Source organism: Ixodes scapularis, unplaced genomic scaffold (genome assembly GCF_016920785.2).
Source record: "Ixodes scapularis isolate PalLabHiFi unplaced genomic scaffold, ASM1692078v2 PGA_scaffold5__190_contigs__length_132052651, whole genome shotgun sequence".
NCBI lineage: Eukaryota > Metazoa > Arthropoda > Arachnida > Ixodida > Ixodidae > Ixodes > Ixodes scapularis.
The window spans coordinates 42,325,238-42,341,697 of record NW_024609880.1 but is presented as its reverse complement, the minus strand read 5'-3'; positions in this window follow the sequence as shown (position 1 = coordinate 42,341,697).

Sequence of the window (16,460 nt, the reverse complement as noted above, 5' to 3'; positions counted from 1 at the left end):
ATGCTCAACAGCTCATTCACACTGGAAGCGGATCCGCATTCGCAAAGCGGTTGTGAGCGCGGTTGTATAAAGATCCAGTCCAATTGCACGCGCACTTGATGTCATGGAGTGCGCGTGCAATCGTACTGGATATTTATACAACCGCGTTCGCAACCGCTTTGCAAACGCGGATCCGCTTCCAGTGTGAATGAGCGGTAAGGTCGGTTCAGACACTTGCGTTTGAATGAGTTTGACAGCTTTGCGTCGAGAACCGAAAGCGACTCACCGGCACGACTGTGCTTCGTATGAAGCGTGGAATCCAATTCAAGGAATTATCTTCGCACGCGATGTAAGCAGCAGGGATGCCCTGGTTTCTCGCTGCCGCAACGCAGTCAGACGCAGTCAAACGCCACTGTCTGAACCAGGATTTACATAATTTAGCATACGTATTTCGCGTTCGTTGCAGGTGAAGGCACGGGCCCGAAAGCGGCAATTCTGCACTGTCCTCTTGGCGCGAGCGCGAGCGCATAGAACGCATATTTGAAAGACACACGCTTGAGCAGAAACAATTGTAGCGAAAAGAAGAAAACTGAAACAACGCTGACAACGCTTCGGGGAGGACCGGCGGACGGGCTTCGCTACAATCACCTGCGCGCGCTCAGTGTACTCAACATTTACTCAACCGCCGCTGAAGTCATTCGGATATGTAAAAAGAGAAAAGAAAATGCATCAGTGTTTTCAGAAAGTTGTGATTGCAGAAATTGTTTTCGATAATTAATACAATTAATTAAACAGGCTTCTGTATACTTAAAGTGTAGGCTAGCGAGAAAACGAAACTGATCAAAACGTGACGTGTAGCAACTATTCAAATTTATTCATAACCTGCAGTTCACTTTTGCAATGGATTAGATTAGAGATACGAGCGCTTTCCTAAGGGCAGTAGAGGAAAATAATATATACGCGTAAACCTTGCACAGTCTTTTCGTATTTATGCAAAATATGACAGTGGTCACCATCCTAATCGGTCACAGAAAATACAGCAGTATATAAGGTGGCGGTGTCGACTCGACATGTGTATAGGAATGTAGAGTGTCAATATCTCATATAGTACCTTGTGCTGTGTCTGAACGCGTTCCTGTGTAGAATGCTATGGTGTCTGTATGTCGGGTATGTGTGTAGTAGAATATGTACATACGTGAATGTCTGGCGAAGCGCTGAACATAAAGACTGTTGGTTTCGTTTTTTTCTAGTTTGAGCCCTGTCCGTTAGGTGGCGCGTGGCGCCGCCCAATTCAAGGAGTGGCGCGTTTATGTGTCTACTTATTTGAGTGAAAAACATGGAGGCGTTCCATGGCTCGACGTTGCAGCCCCGAAGGGTTCGGTTCTCAGCCTCTCGTCCCAGTGGGATCAGTCTCATAGTCAGTTGAATGGGTGTTCCGTGCGGTGAATAGCGCGAAGTGCGTGCACAAACGCGGTGAGGATTACCAGGGACTTGGAAGTGGATAACGAATGCTAACAGGTGACCAGGAGCATTGAACGATCGGAACCGACGCCGCTTAAATCGGTGATGCTTCGCCTCACCGCTGTCAACCGAAACCGCCGGATCACTTGCGGCAAGCACAGCAAGGAGACGCTCTGTTCAATAAAGATATCATTCCATTTGTCGCTATACGATTCCTTTCTTGAATGTTTTCTGGTCGCGAAGTAAATGCAGCCGGCCGCGCGAAAGCAGTCGCGGACAACCCCCTCAAATGCCGCCGCCGCCGCCCCCCCCCCCCTTCCTTTCACATCGTCGCCTCTACTCGTAATACGTGCGGTGTCCGTGGTTCGAGGCTTTTGGAGTGCTTCAGTGCGCACGGAAGGCCGCGAACGGGCGCACGCACTTGAGAATCGTATTTTAGCAAAAAGCAGTCCAGCTCGCTAGGCCTTACTCGTACTGCTCCACTGTCGCTTGCCAGCCGCCATGTTGCTTTTGGGGGTGCTCACTTTGGCAACCTATTGATTGCGTGCCGTGTGATTACCCGTGGGGTTGTCAGTATAACGAAGGTGGGGTAGCGATATCTGTGACGGCTTCTGACTACCCCAAAGCTAGTACCCCACGACAACCCTTTTGTTGAGAGTGTAGTGTCGCGTTCTCACCAAGTGCGCTAATGGCAGATAGGTCATAACGTCTGCTACAATCCATCTTAATTAGAAACGGAGTATTGTGACATCTAGATAAATTAATTGAATCATTTTGCCAGCAGGCTACACACATTAATATACTACCTTGGGACAGTCCACTCTTGAAAAAAAAAAGAAAGCTAGTAAAAAGCTTGTAACTGCAGCAGTTGCCGCCTTTTTCTGACCGTTACTCCCTTTTTACTTGCTATTAACTACCCCAACCAGGAGGCGTTGCCCAAACGCGCAGACAAGATGGCGGCGTCTGCCTCATCGCCCGTGGCCAGAGTCAGCGACGCAGTTACTGTTTCGGAATGCAGGGGGAGATATCCACGCACGATCGTAGCATCAAATACTTTAAGAGGGGGCATTATTAAGGGTTGGAGCTGACTTTATAACAATCGCCATCTTTGTTCCAGCACATTGTGGAAGCCAGCGCAGCCGCGAGCGCAGCCATCGCTGATGCAATGGCCAAGCGGCTTCTGATTATGGTTCCCGTTTGCGTTCTTTCGGAAGCGTTTATGTTTTAATTTTGGTTTCAACTGGAATGAAAATAGCCACGTAGCACGCGCTTAAAACGTTTCCAAGGACAAGAAAAAAAGGAAGGTCCATTTTTTTTCATTTTTCATAATGTATTCTTTTATATATGTGTTTCAGTTTTGCTACAGAGCTTGGTAACATTGTTCAACAAGCAGGTTGGGGCCAGTCAGAGTCTGCGACAAGCTCATTTCTGCGATTTTAACCAGCCGTTTTTGCCGTGTGTCCTGTGCTGCTCTAGTGTTAACGTCTTGGTGTGCATAGTTAACGTTCGTGCGCTCGACTGGGCGAGTGTGTCCGTGGACTTGAACTGCTCCGAGGATAGGTCTAACGAGCCGGTGACGAGTGTCCGCTCGTCACCGGAACCGCCGCTTGACGGCGGTCATTCGGCCGGTTCAGTGGCATGGGTTTCACCGTCCAAGAAGCTTCGCTCCTCCTTGACACTGAGAACGTCTTCACGGTCTGTGTGTGCTTGGTGGTTAGCTGATTCTCACGGGGCTGCGTTCGGTCGTGACAGTGACCGTAAAAGCGTAGGGTACCGACCAGGGAGCCGAAACATGGTGTAGACACTATCCGGTTTCCATGGGGATCCGCATGCGCAAAGTGGGCCAGTCTATGGTGGGAAGGGTGAACATGGCTGCTGGGAACCTATGGGGACGCTGTTTTATAGACTGTCGCAAATAATTACTGTGTGTACCGTTACATCTTAGTAAGAGATACATTCTTTGGAATGTTTAGCAACAATATTGGAGTACAATATTGGTGCGAAAACAGCACCATATTTGTAACGTCGTTTACGGACGAGGTGGCCACTGACAAATTTACTTCTTTCAGATTATCAGTATAAAAGACACATGGGCAGGCATTGGGGGCAGGTTAGCGTGTCGCCGCGTGTATGTTGCGCGTGTGGGGGTCTTGTATGTTAAATGTACAATACGTGTGCAAATCTGAAATAAATGCAGTGCAAATGTGAAAGTAAGCTGCGTGAAAAACGAGTATATCCGAGCGATAAAACTTTTTTCCTAATTTTAATTTTGACGTTGACTAGCACCACCTGGGCCTTGTGAGAGTTAGTGCCAGTTACCAGCTAAAGGTAGTAAAATACACCGGTTTGGTTAGTAACCATTACTAGGTCCTTGACCTAGTAACCCTTACTAGCCTGACCTTTACTACCCACAGTTACTAGGTGCCTTGTAACATATGTGACAAGTGGCTACTAGCGTTTACCTGGTAAATACTACTAGCTCTTTTTATTTAAGTGTGCAGCGCAGTGAAGAGCAATCTACTAATCACAACACGCCAAGGACCCAATGTGCCGCAAAGTTCAGTTTTCACAGGCAATGTCAGCCACAACACTAACAAAAGAAATCAGGTTTTTTGTATGGTTCTTTATGGTGTGGGAGACAATGCGACCAACTAGGGTCACTGTGGACGCAGCGTTCGAGTACCACCGGTGGTTGAGACAGAAAGGCAATTGACTGCAACATAGACCTGTCAAACATTTAGCTTTCTAATTTAAAACAATATAACGCAACATGCTTTTGCAAATTCTGAATCACCCGTTTCCAAAGGATCATCGAGGGAAGTACGTTTAGAAAAAATCGACGATGAATATGTTTTTTATTGACGCACAAAAAATTGATTAATTTTGACTTTTTCAATAGTTTGAAAACCTTTGGGCATAATGCAAGAAACGTAATAGTTGAGTGGAAGGTATTTTTTATTAAAAGAACAAAGCATAAAATATTCTGCATTAAATGTTTTAATACAGAATGGGTCAGTCTTAGTGCGTCACGTTCGCTGCTGTCGTCCTTTAAAGTTCGAGTTTGAAGCGTCTTCAATGTTTAGAAAGCCGTTTGATTTCACTTCTTTTTTTTTTGTGTGGAGGAGGGGACGTCATTTTGTTTCCATTGTCGGGAAAGTCCAAAGCTGTTGGAACAAGCTTTGTCAAGCTTCTCTCTGGTTAGATTAAGGCAGCTTTGATAATCCTACTAACGTGAAGGACGAAAAAGCGTGCCAAAGGTTATACTTTCGAATTTCCCAATTTAGCATTGTTGTCCCTGACGGAAGTGGTAGCCAAGTTTATGTGTGACACGGCTGCAAGTGCTGCAGCGGGACGATTAATCCAGATACGCGCCTAATGTATTGAATTTTCAATAAACTTGCTTGAAAAGGGTGCGACTATAGTCTGTTACAACTCAAGACGGTAGGGCGAGGAAAAGGAAGGCTGAGTAGGAGGGAGAAGACGGAACGCTGGAGAGGAGTCGGGGAAACGTCCTCCTCTCTCCAGCGTTCCATCTGCTTCCTCCTCACCGGCTTTCCTTTCTTTCACCCCACCTTCTTGAGCTGTAACTTACCATAGTCAGTACCTATTTTCTAAAAGACCGATAAGCTTACATAAAAAAATATTCACCGATAAAAACTCAAAATTTAATTTCCAAATAAAAACCGAAAAAAAGTATGCCGAATTTGAAAAATATAAAAACTGAAAACGCGGAACCCTATGGGGCTGTCACATTTTTGTGGGCCTCAATACAAGCAGTCTGGCCATGAAAAAACTCCGTTGTTTCTTGGTAGAAAAGCAGCATCGACATCCGTCCCAAATTTCAAACTCTTCAAGTTGATGCACATGGAAGTGGAGGGGCTAACACTGTTGCCTGTATCTCATTTGAACGACATCCATGCATATGTTCCCTACAGGCTTCTGAACTGCCCTGTCATCAGGCTACACAGTACGCCCTTGTTCGACAATTTTCAAGGTATGATACTGATGATTTATATAAAAATTAAGCTGAATCGCACGTACAAGTACACTTTCAAACAAGCCTTTCACATTCAAGCACACCAAACTATAAATGAAGGCTGATCAGAAAACGTATGTGACCCTTTTTGGCCTTTTCAGAAATGTGGTTTGATGTAGTGACACCTCTTATATATTCATGGCCCGAAGTGATTGGGTTTGCATGTCCCGCAAACAGCTAGGCGACGGGAATCAAGCAAGTGTCTATTTCCAAAGCCACACCAAGAACGCATCCATCTTCACATATTTTTGTTCCGTACCTGAACGTTTCGCTAATAAGAATAATAGTAATAATACTAATTAGAATAAAAATGAAATTATTATTATACATAAATCAGAAAGCAACTGAAGAGAGGAACGTATGAAGTAGGACGTGGACCACTACCGTCTTCACATTCCAGCTCTTTCTGTCAGGGTACTCTATGGCTGTGTCCTTATCCTTTTTTCAGTTGGAGTTATTAATTTGTGTGCCTATGCCTTCTGTATTTCAGATGATTGTCAAGATATAAAGCTGTGACAGGAAAATTAAGCTTGCGGCGGTTATAAACTTTGATTATCTTAAAAAGTGGTTTAATGTAGTGTCGTCCATTTTAGTGTATGTTCCTTCTACAAAAAAGTTTCCGATTTCTTCCACCAGAGTCTCAGGTGTTATATGACATGATTAGCGATCACCAGCTCGCCTGCACGCTCACTGTTTTTTCACTTAAAAAGAAGGCAGTGCAGTTTGGTGTGGGCCGCAAAGGACACATAAAGGTATGTAAATTGAACTTTAATTGACATAAACGCTTTTATCCGCTCAATTGAAATTTTATTATAAGCACGGAGCTTAACATGTGGGTGTCATTCTTATACTGAAAGGCAATGCAAATTACACTGTTACCAGGTGTACCTGCTAGATGGAACAGGGGTGGATGAAGAAGCATTCGGTTGTCTGGCCGAGTTACCCGAAGGCGCTACCCATGCATTCATTGTGACAACTGAGTCTTGGGTGTCAAGCAAGTCCAAACATTTCAGTTATCTGATGTATGTCCATGCTTAGCTGCTTCTATAATTGGTGGAAGATTAATAGTGCAGTGCAGGCTTTGTCTCCAGTTTTAGCTTTCTAGCTTTTATAGTACAACGCGCACACTGGCGTCGGTAGTGTACGGAATGTGTAGGGGTGGCAGGATGGGGGGGGGGGGGGGGGGGGGGCGCGGGGAAATGAGCTCAACTCCTCGCCTCTTTCGTACATTGTCTGGGAGTGCCGGAGCCCCCATGCCTCCCTCTTCTGACGCCACTGCAAGCGGAATAGGTGAACACTGATTAAAGAACATTATCACTATTTTCACGACCTGGCCTCCAGCACGTCGAAAGCCAGACGGGTATCGTGCAAAGGCTGAACAACTGCAAGGTCTATTTCGGGACGGTTGTTTGTGTACTGTGCAACGGATGATAAGCCACATGTCAATGCAAGAATAACAAATATAAATAATGTAACAATACGCGATAAACAACGACCCGACCCTGCATAAGTTTCAAGCTCTGAAATAGTTTGAGAATATGGTATCATTACCGTATTATAATTATAACTTATTTATGGTATTATTAGATAGAAAATCGAATAGGTATTTTTTATGGCACACAGATAGCACTGTGATGTTCAACCGACTAGGACTTCAATTAATTTTGCTTTGGTTTTATTCTCCAAGATTTAAGTTTTGAATATTCACATAATCCTGCACACAACTATGCACATATTTAAGTGTAGTACCTCAGTTTGTGCCTGCCTCGTACCTGCTTCCAAACTCGCGAACTAGGGGCGCAGAATGCTGGTACAATGAAATACAGACGTAGTGAACTGGAAAGCTGTCTACGTTACTGGAGCGGAGACAGCTGCAGGTGTGCGGTGTCAGCCTATGACCTTTTGAAAAAGCTGCACTCCCAGGCTAACCCTCTTCGATCAACGCAAAGAAAAATTTTTTTTTTTTTAAACCGGTTTACTACAAGGAAAGTGCGGTGCATGTGCCGCAGTTGTTGAAAACATCTGTATTGCACAAAGGCCGGATAGAGGGGAAGGGGTAGTGATTAAAAATTTCCATAACCTACCACGGCACTTTTTATCAGGTCCTGTTTATAAATTTATTATCCCGCAGGCGAATTGATTGATGTGATGTTTGAAAATTCCCGAAGTTTCTTTTTCCTTTCGCTGATTGACTCTGAGAAATCAGGAGCTTCTAGCTTGCCGAAATGCACTGGTGAGAGCCAATCGATGCTGTCAAGAGAGGGAACTTGGCGAATGACGTGGCTGACATGTTTTAACCTACAATGCAGTCCGCGCTATGGCACCAAGCATGACATTTCACCTTGCTCGGTGTCAATGCGGAGACTCTGTTTTTTACGTCTATACTTATTATCAGCCGAGTTACCTCCGCAGACTAGAGCGATCGGCTCTCACAAGAGCTCTACGCTTTAGAGTATACGCTTTAGGTTTCTTAGAGGGTATGTTCCAGTTTGAGTTCTCATGAATCAAGACACACACCGCTCCTCTCTTTGTGGGAAATAATCCCCCAAAAAGGAAAGAAATGCTTTCTGCTTTAGTGAGAGTCCCTGATTCGTCAATATAAAATGCGTAGATACATTTAAAGTCGATTCATATTTCCCTAAGACTATTATTTTATAGTAATCCGTATTGCGCTCCCCATGTTATCATTCAAGCTTTGAAATTCTTGATGAACAGATTGAAGTTTATTCCTTTTTCTTAAAAACAAACACCATGGTGTCGAACCGAACCCGAAACCGAACCGAAAACCGGATCAAAACCGTTATTTTTGACCAAACCGGAACAAAACCGAAACCGAATTAGAACGCTTCATATTGAACCCGAACCGGAAAGAAACCATAATTTGATGTGGCGGTTACCGGTCCAACGAAAACGGTTCAGGGCCAATTGTGTCAATAATTGGTCTAAACTGAAAAAGTTGCGGGAGTGTATTTTTCTTTTGTTGCCAAAACTAATCCTACATACTGTAAAATATTTTTACACTTCGTTTTTATTGCATACGTAATCAAAAATACATCATCATCTAGAGAGCTTCAGCTTTGCTTTGTTCCTTGGATTGACCCTGGCGGCGCGGTAGTGGCGGCGGCGATCTCAAAGCACCGCTTGGTCGCTTGGCTACGAAATGTTGAAGTGTCGGAGCGGATTGCGCCACTGTAGGCACGGAGGCCTACGCGTCCGCGAATGTTCGACCTCAAGATGGTCCGTAGTTGCAGTCGATGAGCCATTTAGCCAATCGAGCACCGAGAGCGCACCACGAGGGCTTTGCTTGAGTGCAGCGACACCCTGAAGGAAGGGGGGACAAGTACCGCGCTGCTTCAGCAGTATAGCTTATAGGGCCTCCTGTGGTTCATTTCAATGAAAGCAACATTTTCTTCAGCATGCGCAAAGAGTTGCCTTACAGTAAAAAAAGAAAAAAAAACATAGGTTGTCGGAGGCAACGTTACTCGACGATGATTCGCCGACGCACCGCGCCCTGGAAGGAGGCCATGGGTAGGAGGAAAGGGGGGGGGGGGGGAAGAAGAAAATGGGTCTGTTTATTATTTTGTAGGTTTGTCAGACCAACAAGGGCCAGCATGTCGCCTGTTCAACCATTTTCTCGTTTTTGTTTGAAGTCCTCTTTCATCGTCTTCAACTGAGTATTCGAGAAACGTCGTTCGCTGTGGTGGCATTACCGGAACTTTGTTCGGTGGCTGACAGGTACAAATTAGCCGGTCTGAATCCCTCAGACCGGGTCCTTTGCATAGAGCGTTGCTAGCAATAAAACGTGAAAGTTTCTAGACAAAGCATCACCACGAGATCTTTAAAAGAGCGTTTTTTTCCGCCGGAACCCGAAGCGCTGTGAAGATGTAGTCACATTTCATTGGATAATTTAGCTAAATTGCTTGTCCTCCATACACACTAAACATTTTCACGCCCTTATTGGTGTAAATGGCATGGGTCACAACTCACCCCCTTATTGGTGTACAAAAACGCCCTAGAAAAATGGTGTTATTTCTCACACACTCAAAAACCGGTGTAATCCCTTACACCCTACACAGAAAGAAGTGATTCTGCTCTACACCTATTTATTAGGGTGTGATGGCAGCAGTACACCCTACCAAAAACGTGTACTGCAGCTAGAAGAGCATGGTGGGTAAACCCCGACACTAGTGACAAAAAAATTGGGAAAACACAATACTGCCTCAAAATGTCTTGAGACGTGTTGTGTTGTCCCGATTTTTTGTCCTAGTCTTGGGTTTTTTTCACCAGGATCCTTCACCAGCTCGCCTGCGCAGTAACTCTCACTTCATTCAGCTACAAGAAGTTATACTAAATGTGTAACACAGCACTTCATCAAAAAGTATTTACGGAGAAATGATTGCTAACAAATTGAAACATGTGGAACACTTTATTTTTTGAATCCAGAAAAAACGTGCATGGACCTCATCTTCTTCTTTCGCGAATTCGCGAGAAACCCATATCAAACCTCAAATGCTGGCATTTGTGACCTAGTGTTAAGTTTTTGTGACAAAGCTACAAAATTCTTAGAGGCTTACAATAAATGCACTCAAACTTTAAATAAGGCTTTCCTTCGCCTAAACCTACTTTAAAGCTTTCTAGCTCTGCTGACGTAGGCAAAACTTGGCAGGCTGGCAGAGACGGAACGACCGGGAGTTGATTGAGGCGTAAGCAGCAGTTCATGCTTGTAAACAGTAAGATGGTCTATTGAGACGGAAGCAGGACTACTACCAGAAGCATGCTTGCAGAGTACTTACAAATAAAGCACCGATCTCATGTAATCCGTGATAGTTGCATAATCCGGTTCGGGCACCACAGAAAAATTCGCAAACACAACGTCCAGGATGAAGGCGGTTGCTCACATTCAAGGGAACTCTCGCCGTCGCCGATGAGCAGCTCTCTGTCGTGATAGATGCACAATCCGACTAGGGCAGCACAAAACTACGCAAACACAATGTCGAGGATGAAGGCGGTCGATCACAATCAGCGGAAGTCTCACGAGCGCCGACGAGCAGTTAGTTCTTTGTCGAAACGCGTCCAACAAACACAGCACAATAATTCTATGGACTCCGACGAAATTCACAAATATTACCAAAAAATTAGTATGAACGTATTCCGGCCGTTCAAGACGAAAAACCACGGCTGCGACTGCAACGCACGAAAAACAGAAGAACACTGACGCCTGACGGAAGCTTTTTAGAAACCGGACCTACGTGGCCCCTACACTCACCGTAATTTGGAATACGGCAAAGACTTCGGCCCCAGTGAGCCCATCAGCGCGTCGGAGCGAGTCACGTGACATATTATAGTCCAAGCGTCCCTGTCCCACGGAGAACGGTCACGTGTTACACACCACCCCTCTGATTTGCTAGAAGCGGCCTTCGCACTCGCTCACAGCCACACGAAGACACAAAAGAAGGTGTGGAGGCTTATCAGAAGACGAGGTCAAAGAGGGGTGGACAAAGCAGCTAATCTCCCTCTGCGGCTTTGTATAAGCCACCTGGGCTGCCCAAGGAGGGTCGCAAAATGGGACACGTCAGGACTTGCTTCACGCAGTGGCCTGCGTGCTCTGATGCCGACCGCGCAATCACGAAATAAATAACACAAAGCAAATTCGAACGCATGAAACAAGAGATGCAATTTCATCCGTACGAAAAAAGAAAAAAAAAAAAGGAAAAAAAAGCGTCGGGAGGCTAGATATTTTGGTGTCAACTAAGGATCACGTACTATAGCCGGGGTGTCATAAATTCGGCACTTTCGATTGTCTTGCGGAATTGTTTCGTTAGAACTACACACAAAAATAAAATCTCAGTGAAGGTGCTATAACCCAGGCAGCACACCATTGTTGGACCCCCGTTGGCACAATGTTGGCAAAAAATGGTTCCAATATTGGTCTGACGTTGGCATTTTTGAAAAACGCTACCCGATCCAATGGTGGTCCGACATTGATGCCAATGTTGGACCACTGGTTTGCCAACGTTCTAGCCCACGTTGGACCAACGTGGTTTCCGCTTTTTTATCCAATATTGGCATAGAAGTTTCACCGTTGGCTGAACCAACATTGGCATCCAACGCCTTACACATTGGCTCTTCCAACATTGGCTTAAATATCGGCTATTCTAATATTGGCATCCAGTTTAATACACTGGCAAATTTTTGCATTATTGTCTATGACATTATCAGATGCTATTTTTCAGCCAGTGTTCTAACCAGTGTCACAAAAACAGTGCAGAGAACCAAGCAAGTATCTTTTCCTTTTTCCTGAAGCACCGTTTTCTTTCTTATACTAAAATCTGATAAGTGCGGCAATTTGACCATATTTGGGCACATTAGAAATCATTAAAGCATGCAAATGAATTGTTCATAACGTTTGACAGTTCATAATTTATTTAGATCGAATAAATATATTTAAAACATTGTGCAACCACGGGGGCCTGGACAGACTCGGTGGCAGGGTCGGCGGCAGGCTCGGTAGTGGACAGGGCAGAGCGCTGGGCAAGGAAGGGGATACCACACAGGGGCATGACCACAGGATTCTGAAAGAGACAGAAGCGGGGGTTGGATTCAGGTGAAGGGTTTCAGAGGCTCTCAGTTCTCTTACGCCTGTCAATAATGAATATCAAAATAAAACAGAGCTTCTTTAGTAATCGCTGCCCTTTAATTAAATATTCGATTAATCGCTTCAGTTGCTCTTCAAGTATAAAATCTCGGAAAAGCCTACCGACTTTTTTATGTTTACTTTTCTATATGATAAACTTTCTTTTCCAGTGAATTATTTTTCATTATTTAGTATATAAAAAACTTGGTACTGCCTTCTAAAATAAATAGATGCGCAGGAAAGACACCGGGGCCAGCTTGCTGAAATCAATGTCTCAGCTCAGACTGGGCGAAAGAAAGCACTGCTGGAACGCGCGAGCGTGCTGAGTCAAGGTTTGAGTCCCGTTCAGCTCGTACGGCGTCTCGGCTGAGACGCTGTTTCTAGCAAGACGGCCCAGGCGCTCACTGTAGTTTTGTTCGTCCGACTTGTCCTTACTCAAAGCTCGATTGATCTAGATCCAGATACTTATAGTGATTAAAAAAAATATTGGAATAGTACGAAGGTTATTTTATCAATTGCTTAGCTCTAATCTTGCAACATCATGGCGTCCCTTAACCTTTCATCTAGCTATAAGAAGTTTTAAGAATTATAATCGCGCCATCTAAGTTCACACCGATATTTCTACACGTAAGAACATGACAGTTGAACAAAATTTATGCTTGAATCAATCAAGAATTCAAAAAAAAATCACGCATATAAAATAACTTGCCGTGTAAAACAATCAGTGGCAATTACACTCGCAGAGCGCGGTGACATAGCTGACACTCAACTTGCACCCAACAAGCCGAACCTTGTCAAATAAGCACTACTCAACGCTTTGTAGTATTCGGCTTTGCACATTCCTGGAGGACTTTTTACTGCAGCAGACATCTGCCGCCAAAATGGCAGCCGTATTTTAAGAAGAACAATGAAATAAAAAAAAATTCGGGCACAGAAATAACCAATCAGAACGCCTCTCGCGGTCTATTAGAATAAAAAGCACTACAAATAGCGCTGTACAGGGCCTTTCGGGCCGATCGCTGTGGATTCCGCGTTGAACTCGTCGGAGATCCCTGGCACAGAGTCCGACACGGTTCAAACTCATCGGAAAGTGACAAAACGTACATTGCGTAGCAAGAATACCCATCCCCAATGGTCAAGAGGACCTCTCCTTGTCACTCACATGGAAGAGAAAGCAGTCCGTCGTGTCTTCGGTCCGTCGAAGCTAGTGGTCACATGTATGCCCACAACAAAGGAAGATCACCGGTATGTAGGCGCTGCCGAAAGAATATCCATGGGTCTTGGCAATCCGCATGTTGAAGATCGCACTTGGCACTAAGACGAAATACGCTGCTGGTGATCGGAACTCTAGAACCACCGTTCTTGCCCATGGATGGCGGAGATGCCGAGCCGCTTCGCCCGATAAAAGCAGTCTGCTAAGCAATTAAATGCACTGGGACAACCTGGAAACGGACCCACGGTGTCCTGGTATCAGCATGATTATCTTGCCATTCTTGTTCCTTAGAAAAAAAAGCTATTTCTGCCACAAAAGAAATAAATGCATGATTTGCGAAGCGCACCTGCCCACTTGCAGTTCGCGGATGCGCGTGTTGGAAATTGAGGAGACCGTCCCCACCGCCTTCCAGTCGTTGCCTTATCGTGTGGCCTTGGTGCTCGCGATCCCACTTTCTGTGTGCGTGTGTGCGTGTGTTTCGCGGTCTAGACTCCATCACCCTTAAGCTGAGAGTGCAGAGGAAGCTAAGAAGCTCGGTGAACCAATCTCAGGTTTATATTTATTCACGTGGTCACACTCTCTCCCGTAACCACGCGCAGAGAGCGGTGCAGGTGATGACTGGTCCGGTCGGCGCGTAGCTTCCCCGGCACTGTCAGCTTAGGAATGCGCAGTGTCCTCCTCCCTCAAGGTCGTCGAGTCCTCTTTACTCACAAGGGAGAGATTAGTGACGGCGTGGGGAAAATGGAAGGGGAAGCCGTTCCGAGGCCGTCGGCGCGACCCCTCCCCTGCATACTTCTCTCTCCAATTCTTTCGTTTCTCTCTGCTGGTATTTGCTATCCGGGTTTCCAAAAACCAATGTAGAAGAGATTGCTTAGACATGATAAACTCTACAGCAAGTGGACGGAGAAGGACTGACAGACACGAAGCTCTGAAATCAGCTCGGAGCCTAATGTCAATATTGAAGAGACAGTGATAAATCAAATGCGGAAAAAAGGGGCTAGACTCCATATCAAACCAACATTGTCGTCTGCTATCAGTGCCTTGGCGCCATGTAGGTGGCATTAGGGCTCTTATTGTAGCACCAGTAGTGCCGTAAAGTCATAGAGCCGTCATTGTACAACCACATTTCAGAATAGTGTCCTGTTCCAATCAATCGCAAAGAAGTTCTTCACCTGACACGAGGTGCAGCCCACAAGCCCGTAGTTAGAGTACGAAGCTTTTCTGTCGAGATCATAAAGTCAACATAATAATCTATTATGGTGACTATAACGCGCACATCGATTCTTCTTTTTTTTTCCCAGTGGGCGGTCCTGATGAGCCCATATCGCTCGCGACTCCTTAGTATGCACAGTGAAGGAGCAAAACATCGCCATTAAGTTCTGTACGTTGTTATTGTTTTGTTTACTTTGCAGAAAAGCACCTCAATCGCGCTTTGAGAAAAGAACATTAAATTGACAATCGCTCGAGCAATTTCAACTTGTTGAGGTAAAACGAAATTTGCCAAAACCAGCCTATTTCAACATTCTTCCACTATTAAGCCAATGGTGTTGTGAGACTAACACACTTTGACCATTATATGCCACTGTGTTTTTTAAATGACGATGAGCGAATGGTACTAACAAGACAACAGTAACCATTATAAGCTCGTGTTTATTCAACATTGGCAAGCCAATGCTGCAGACAAGCCAACAGTGTCCATTTTCAGTCCCCATCAAATATTGGAATGCCAACGGCACGGACAGGCCAACGTTGACCATTTTATTCCAGTGTTCATCCAATGTTAGCAAGCCAAGGGTACTCAAAGGGCAACATTGTCCGGTTTACGCCAGTATTCATCGAATATTCGGAAGCCAATGGAACTGACAGGCCAAGATTGCCCATTTTATACCAGTGTTCGTCCAATATTCGCGAGCCAATGGAACTGACAGGCCAACATTGTTCGGTTTACGCCGCTATTCATCCAATATTCGCAAGTGAATGGAACTGACAGGCCAAGATTGCCCATTTTATGCCAATGTGCTTCCAATATTGGTTGGTCATTGGAGAAGCTGGGCCATCACTGAAGATGCTATATAATGGCATGGACAATATTGGGTGCAGATTGGTTAAAGTGGACCATCATTGGACCTTTTTTGCCAATGCTCTTCGAATATTGGCCCAACACCTTGTGCTGCCTGGGAAGTAGTGCGAGGGCCAGTCAGGTGAGTTTGTAATACACGAAATGAGGGCGCCACGGCCCATAGTTTGTTCAGTGGTTCAGCGCAGGAGGTCTTTCTCTGGTTAAAAGTAAGCAGATTCCGTTTTGCTTCATCTAGTTTTTCTTTTTCTTTTTTAACGTCGGAATTTAGGCGGTTAAGAAATAGACATACCTCGCCGGCATAGGCCATTCATGCGGGAATCTTGACGCTCAACCAAAAACGGCATCGCCTACGGTATGTCAGGATGGCGTCGCCGCGACCCATCCTTTTTTTCACAGATATTGGCTGGACCAAAATGGTAACGGCGCAATTTTTCATATTTGATCCTATATCGGCGCAATGCTGTGTGCTGTTTGGGTTGTATATTGACACGTCTTCGTTCATCTTTTGCGAGTGGAGATGTTTTGTTTTTAAGTCGAAGTTGAACTGATGAAACTGATGCACACGCGACACGTAATTTTCGGCTCCTCTCGGACGAAGAGTTCGATCGGAGTTGCAAAAACTATACTCCATCACTTCCTAACCATACGCGACTTCGTGTAGCGATTAATTATACTGGATGTTTATACCGCCGTACATCAGCAACAGTTTCAGCAAAGCAATAAGCATTAACGGATATGAAATCATGGGTGTATTAGACTGGCATCACCATAACGCCCCTTTCACACCGTGTTAATACAGGGCGTATAATTCGCCCATACACCCTTTTTACACGATTTCAGACGCCATCGCAATAAGCGAGGTCGTAAAAAGGGTGTGGAAGGGATGAAAAACATCAGCACACCCTTTTTACACCCACCGATATTCAAATATCGTGTAAATGAAGTGTAAGAAGGGTGTTTTTCCTAACTTACACCCTTTTTACACGATTATGGGTGTTATAATGTTTAGTGTGTATGTTTTGGTTTGTATTGCTTGTTTTGCACACACGTGTTTTTT